The 7,187-nt window shown below is 26.0% G+C and overlaps 1 protein-coding gene across 1 annotated transcript in view; it reads right to left on the minus strand.

Annotated features, from left to right (window-relative positions):
• The window catches only part of LOC105362343 (slit homolog 3 protein-like), an 88,147-nt gene extending 82,978 nt beyond the window's left edge, over positions 1–5,169 (minus strand). Inside the window, exon 1 of the mRNA XM_011499771.1 lies at positions 4,694–5,169. The gene's annotated coding sequence lies outside the window, so the exon portion shown is untranslated. The remainder of the gene's footprint in view (positions 1–4,693) is intronic.
• Between the last annotated feature and the right edge of the window lie 2,018 nt (positions 5,170–7,187).

The following is a 7,187-nucleotide window of genomic DNA, read 5'->3' on the forward strand; positions in this document are numbered from 1 at the left end:
TCATTTGTACATATATAATTTTTCGATTACATTAAAGTTCTAAGATGTGTTTACATCTGATAATTCATGATCCCGAGACGGCAATGACCTTGGAGATAATAACATCATTCTTTTTTTCCTTCAGATTGTATTCGCCGTATGCGTTCGTTTACAGGTTATGGGCGTTTCCTCGATTTTGTTGTTGTATGTTGATATTGTATTTCCGCCTTCTTCGTTCTAACTGTTTTTGAGTACGTATAGCATTGTTTTCATTGTTTTACTTGCAGCGTTGATGCGTTTTAATTATGGTCTGTAAACACGTATGTAAGCTGTCAAGTTCATCGATAAGGAAGCTGTTGCTCAATGGTGTCATATTACACATGTTTCATTCTGGGAATAACTTATTGACCTTCTCACTTTATATGGATTGTCTGGTAAATTATAGTTACTATATTCATTATTTTTTCCAAAAGTTTATAAAATTTTAAAATAATCGATCTTATAAAACTAAAAAATTATAATATAATCCATTAAATTAATAAATAATTTAAATATTTTCTTAACTGTGAATTTGAATATAATATAATAATTTTTATTCTAGGAATGATAGAAATTCTTTTCATTCGATTACATTTTTATTCAATACATTCAATACATTTACTACATTTTTATACAATACATTCAATACATTTACTACAAATTTTGAAGATATGTAATATTACCGCCGATACTTTTTTTTTTATTGTATTAATAAATATTCAATTTATAAAAAAAGTGTGTAAAGTAATAATTCGTGTGTGTAGTTCAATGGAAACGGTTTTTATGTAAAAACTAATAGTAAAATAAAACGAATGGTATATTTAAATTGTTTAAATTTAATCAGGTATGTGTATGTTTTAATATATGTTATTAAGCTATTTATTTTTTGTAAATATTATTAATGTCATAAATTGTAATTTTTCGTTATAATATTATAAAATATTTAATTAAAATTTCTTGATTTACGTAATGATTTTAATAATAACGTAGATATATTTTTTTTGTTAGTTTTATGAATAAAAGTAATGTCAAGCAAACAATTAAGTTTAATATAAAATTAAAAAAAAAAACAAAATATTTTATGGTTTATATAAGTCTTTTTAAATGAACATATTTGTATTATTCATTTTTTAACCTATCTTTTTCTTAATTGCATATTGTTTTGGAATTTGTATTATTATTTCATAAAATTGAAGATTATTAAAGATACAAGTCATAAATTAAATTTAGATTTATACATTCCATTATGAGTTTAAAAATCATATATATATATATATATATATTATTGTATGGTACAATTTTAGTCGGTATTGAATTGATCTTTGAACGCTACTAAAATTACTGCAATATTCATTATTTCAATTTCCACATAGAAGTTTACGCAGAAGCGGAGAATGCGATTAGATTTATATATCTTCCTAAGCGATAATCCTTATTATTTAATAGAATTTTACAAATGATTAGCCAAGTATGTAATTTTTCCATATTTGAATATATATATATATATATATATATATATATATATATGCTTTCGCGTAAATATTTCTATTTGCAATGAACGTTTTTTACAGTGTTATTACGGCATTTTTAAAAAAGTTTTTACTTTCACATAGATATAAAATTAAAATTTACTTAAATTTACAAAATTTAATTAAAAAATAAACGGCATACTGTGAATTAATAATTAATTGTGTTTTCATAGTAATATTAATATAATACTTAATATTATTATTTTTCTGTAATGATTCTGTTAATCTTGATTATTCGATAAAAATACATAAATAGTGAATTAGATATTCTAACTATTTAAGTTTTTCCCTCGCGGTAATATAACTTGGGAACATTTTATATAAAAACTAGAATTTAACAAAATTTATAATTAATGTTGAAATCAAGCAAATTATTAAAACTATAGTTAATTCATTTCAAAGTTTAAGACTTTATTTTTCTAAACAATTCTAGAGACTTATAAAAAAATTTCTTGAATTCAAGAGAATATATTAAGTTATTAGATTAAAAGTTCTTACATTGAATCTAAAGTTTATGTAGAATAATCTATTAAAACTTCAAAATCTTTGGAAAATTTATTTATTTCTTTAAAATCATGTAATTAACGTATGCTGCATGATTTATATTAATAATTTCTCGATATTCCTTGGGAAATTAAAGATAGATATACATGGTTATTGTATCAATTATTATATAGTTAGGAATTATATTAAGCAATAATTATCAATTTCTCGATTTCATTAGAAAAAATTATTTTTCCTTTACGAACAATTGTGGGATTCATTCAGTAATTATAGAACTAAAAATATAAAGTATGAATCAAACCATAATATAACCTAGATATAATGATTAACATAAGGATTTGTAATCATTCAAGCGATACGAAAATACATTTAATATATATCATATATTAACTTTTTTGAACATCAATCTTATAATATTATGTCTTAATAAAATTATGGATGCTGACTACAGCTTTAAGCTATTTAGCATAAGCTCTAACATCTTTAGCTATAAGATTCAATGAATATTATAAAAAATAATTTAAAATTATACTATAATATTATTATAAAGCTTGTAATTTATTCTATATGTTATAATCGATGTATATAACTTGAAAAATATCATCAGGTAACATTTTAATAAACCATCTAAATTTCAAGAGCTGGTAGTTTTTATATTATATATTTATGTTAAGATAAATATTAATCTTTTACATATTATTTTTATTATATTATATCTTATCTTTAATTAAGTATATGTTTGAAATGACATTTTGTTATCTCTACAAAAGGAAAAAATATCTTGCAATTTTTTGATTTGTGTTATATTACATTGTATTGTATTCGATATATTATGACATTTCCATTTAATTTATAATTTTATTTTATTTATCTGTAAAGTTACATAAAGATTACTTTTCTTTATTTTAATTATTAATATCAGCCTTTGGAACATTAACGATACTTGCCGTTCTTCATTGTAGCATCTCTAATTTACTCCCTCTTTGATTACGATAGTACGACTTTTTAAATGCCATTTTGTAAAATAAAATATGATTAAAAAAACATAATAGACGCGCTAAAATTGAGCTCGATATACTTTTATAAATTAAGAGTTTTTCAAAGTTGTATCAAAACAATCTCGCGTCATATGGAAAAGATTTTTTTTAATTTTTAAACGATAGATGGGGATGTTTCCGTTGTTCTCAAATTTCCGTTTTTAAATAATTATCCAAGAATTATCTTATATTTTAATGATTAAATGCGTAAAACGCGTACATATTGTAATAATTTGATTAGCTCAATATATAATTAGAAATATTTTACCTATCATACATAGTGGATGTAGAGACAATGAATAAAATAAAAGAATCTTAAATATTTATTTACTTAATTCATATTTAATTTTCTAGAAATTTTTGTATTTTTTAGAAATTTTGTATTTCAATTTTTATGTTTGATAAAGTTTTTATTTTATGTTTTATGCTTTTATGCTATCATTACTTTTATAAATCCTATAAAATAAAAAAAAAATAATAAAATCAGCTTTATAATTTTTGTATAAGAAGTAAACAGTGGTATTTATAGTGATATTTACTACGATAAGGACAGGATATTTTATTTTAATAACCTATTTGAGAATCTAACATAACTCATCAATGAAGACATATTTATATGCCTATTCAGTATATAAAACTAAAATAAGAGTTAACAGATATCTAAGTTTTATTCCACTCCGTATTTGCCTGTAATATTCTCACACATAAAATAAAAGAGAGAGAGAGAGAGAGAGAGAGAGAAAGACAAGAAAAAAATTAAAAAATATATACAAATAGTTATAAGTATGTTATATAATTCTTTTCTTTAAGTCATTCTGTGTGATACCTTTTGCGAATAATAAAAAAATATTTTAAAAGGTCAGTTTTTAGAATGAACTTATTGAAAATATTTACTATTTATTAAAACAGAAATTTTTAGTCAAGATACTTCGACCATACGTAATTCATAGTTTACATGTTTTTATCTCTACATTTTGTATATTCCATTAAGAAATATTGTTTAAATAGATTGATATTTAACACATAAATATCGATTATAAATATTTTATTATAATCTTTTATCAATTGACTAATCTAATTTTTAAAGCTACTTTCAATATGTAAAGTTTTATCACTTATGCTTATATTTGATTCTATTTGTAATTGCCAGTATTAAAAGCCAATTATAAATCATTGTCGCATTCATCGACGATAAAATCGTATGATAAGAAATGCTAATGACACAACACATAGAACTAAAAGTGCAGATTTTATTAAAAATAATTGTAAACTGTGGTAATTATTTATACACGTATTGATTATAGTATTGACATTTTTGAAGAATTATGATACATATAAAGCGAAATCTAATTGTGTTAAATCTTTGATGGCAAAAATGATAAGAAACCATTTATTATTATATTCTGGGCTTTTAATAATGAGTATCAGATTGCGAACGATTTATACACCATATTTTATATCGTCATTTATATCAATAAATTCTTCCATCATGTACTCCCGGGTTCGCCGACGATTCTGTTAAGAACTTTAAGCAAGGTCGAGGGTTGCACCCATACCCAGGGGAAGCCCATGATGTTCCGCAGTATCAACGGGAGGAGCACTTACCTATTTGCAGCGAGACGTAGACGAGCAGACTCCCGAGCTCGATGGCGCCGCCGGCCGTCGACCTTAATCTTCGAATATTTCTCTCGTGTCGCGCGCACACACACACGGGCAACCGCACAAAACATACACAAACAAAGAGAAATAGCAGTCGAAAGAGATCGGTGGCAGTCACAGGAGTCACAAGAGGACGGTATCTCGTTGTCGGGGGTGGAGTCACTCTCACTTTTAAAACACCAATCGACTCAACATATCGGTATTGTACTCGAAGCTGCCGCGCCTAACATTATCCTTCGTCCTTTGATTACGAGTTTGGGTAGACTCAGTCTGTACCGCGGTTGGCCCGAGGCATCTTTGCCACACGAAGACGACTGCTCTACTTTCGTCTGGCACAAAGGGCTACACGTGCTCTCACCGTTATGCGCGCGTACAACTCGAGAACGCGGGCGTGAAGCACGCACCACTTCCTTGCTCGATAGTCGCCGGCAGACAACTGAGGTATAAACGTCGTTGGGTCGCGATCGTCGGGTGTGAGTGGCTGCTACTATGCGCATCGAGGGAGATGGCGGCGGCGGCGGCGACGGCGGCAATGGCGCCGGTGAAGGAGAGGCTGCGCCGAGGGTGGATCAGAACGCGACGGCGACGCAACTCTTGTCTTTTTTTTTCGACACTCGCTTCAATGTTTCAATTGCGTGCTGTACGTAACACTTGAAACCGACAACTATTTAAAAAGTGCGGAACGAAATTGATAAATGCTTGATCTCCTGTCAATATCTATTTTTGCCAATGCTATAAAGCCGCTCGTATATATTATGCCGAATTCGCAATTGAGATTTCGAGTGAATAATTGTTCTTATGATTATTATATAGGCATATGTGGCCTTTTCAGTCATTTAATAACAATGAGCAATTTAATAACAATAATAATAGAATTTTTCACATTCAATTAAATTGAATGAACACAATGTCTATTTACTTATTCTATTTGCTTTTTCAGATCACTTCAACTTAACTTCTTGAGATTGTTTCGTTAAAATTTTAATTTATCCACATAATTAATTAATAGTTAATTGGGCCAAATAAATAATTATAGAGGGATGATTTTTTGTTTTGTTGCTTTATTGTGAAAGATGTAAATAATATTATATTTATATACAATATTTCGTGGATCGAAAGTATATATAACATGAAGTTATAAAATAATATAGATTTAGAAAGTTTTCTAATACATCAAATTTATAAAAATGATATTATATATTAAATGTGTAAAAATTATTTTGAGAAAAATAACTAATATCTTTTCTATATGAATATTTTTTTGAAAAGGATGGAGCATGATTATTTTTCTGATACGGTAAATAATTATATTTTCCATATTTTCTATATCAATACATTTACAATTCATTTATGCATTTTTATATATACACAACTATTTTTTATTGAATACCAACTTATAACTCTAATTCAAAAGGATTTAGTTTCTAAAATAATAATGACAAATTATCAAAAATTACAAGTCAGTGTGAATTAATTATTATAAAAGTAGAATATTAAAATTATGTATAAAACAAAAAAAAATTTCAGTAAATTGATAATGTTAAGTTCGTGATCATGGAGGATAATAGTTTACATAATTTATAAACGTACCTCATTAGAGAAATTATTTTTTAAATTTTATTTGCTAAAATTTTGTTTATAATTTATGAATTATTTAATTCATAAAAATATAAATTTCTGTTCAACGCCTTTTAACTAAAATTAAAAAAAAAAAGCTACGCATAAAAGTATAATTATTTAGAATCCAATTATTTAGACTAACCAGATAGTAAAAAGAGTTGAAAAAAAAGTTTATATAAACAAATGTAATATCATGTTATGTGATAATGTACATATAACATAATATTCATGAAAATAATAAAGTGAATGTAAAGATTATATGAAATAGTTAGTTTACTAATTTTTTCTTGATTTTTGGAGTTAAAATTTGTAGGGACAACATTCTGTGGAACTGCATTATCAAATGTTTTAATGCTTTTGACTTTTCACTTCTGGTCAATGTCAGTTTGAACCAATGTTTTTATTCTTTTATCGCCTTTTTCTTCAGTTTCTCTGCTTTTTCTCTCCGTTTCCTTGATTACATTGGTACGCGTTTAGATGTATACTTATATTCATATATAATATTATTTATATTATATTGAATGTGCTACGTCTTTTGCCGTAAATATATTTATCTAATGAGACTTATTCAAATAAAAGTCATACAAACAGAAAGAAATTCGTCTTATTATCTGAGGATCAGCAGACATTTCAAGAAATAATTTGTAGAAGCTATTATCCAGAAACTTCTCGAGATTTTTCATTACATATTTATATGTTATGTGCTTCAGTGGATGTATATGTAGATATGTCATCAAGAAATGCAAGAGGAAAAGAAACAGAAATTGAGGATTCATAACGACTAATGTGGATAAAGTGTTTAGTTTAAGTGAGGAAACTA

Source organism: Ceratosolen solmsi, unplaced genomic scaffold (assembly GCF_000503995.2).
Source record: "Ceratosolen solmsi marchali unplaced genomic scaffold, CerSol_1.0 scaffold35, whole genome shotgun sequence".
Taxonomy (NCBI): domain Eukaryota; kingdom Metazoa; phylum Arthropoda; class Insecta; order Hymenoptera; family Agaonidae; genus Ceratosolen; species Ceratosolen solmsi.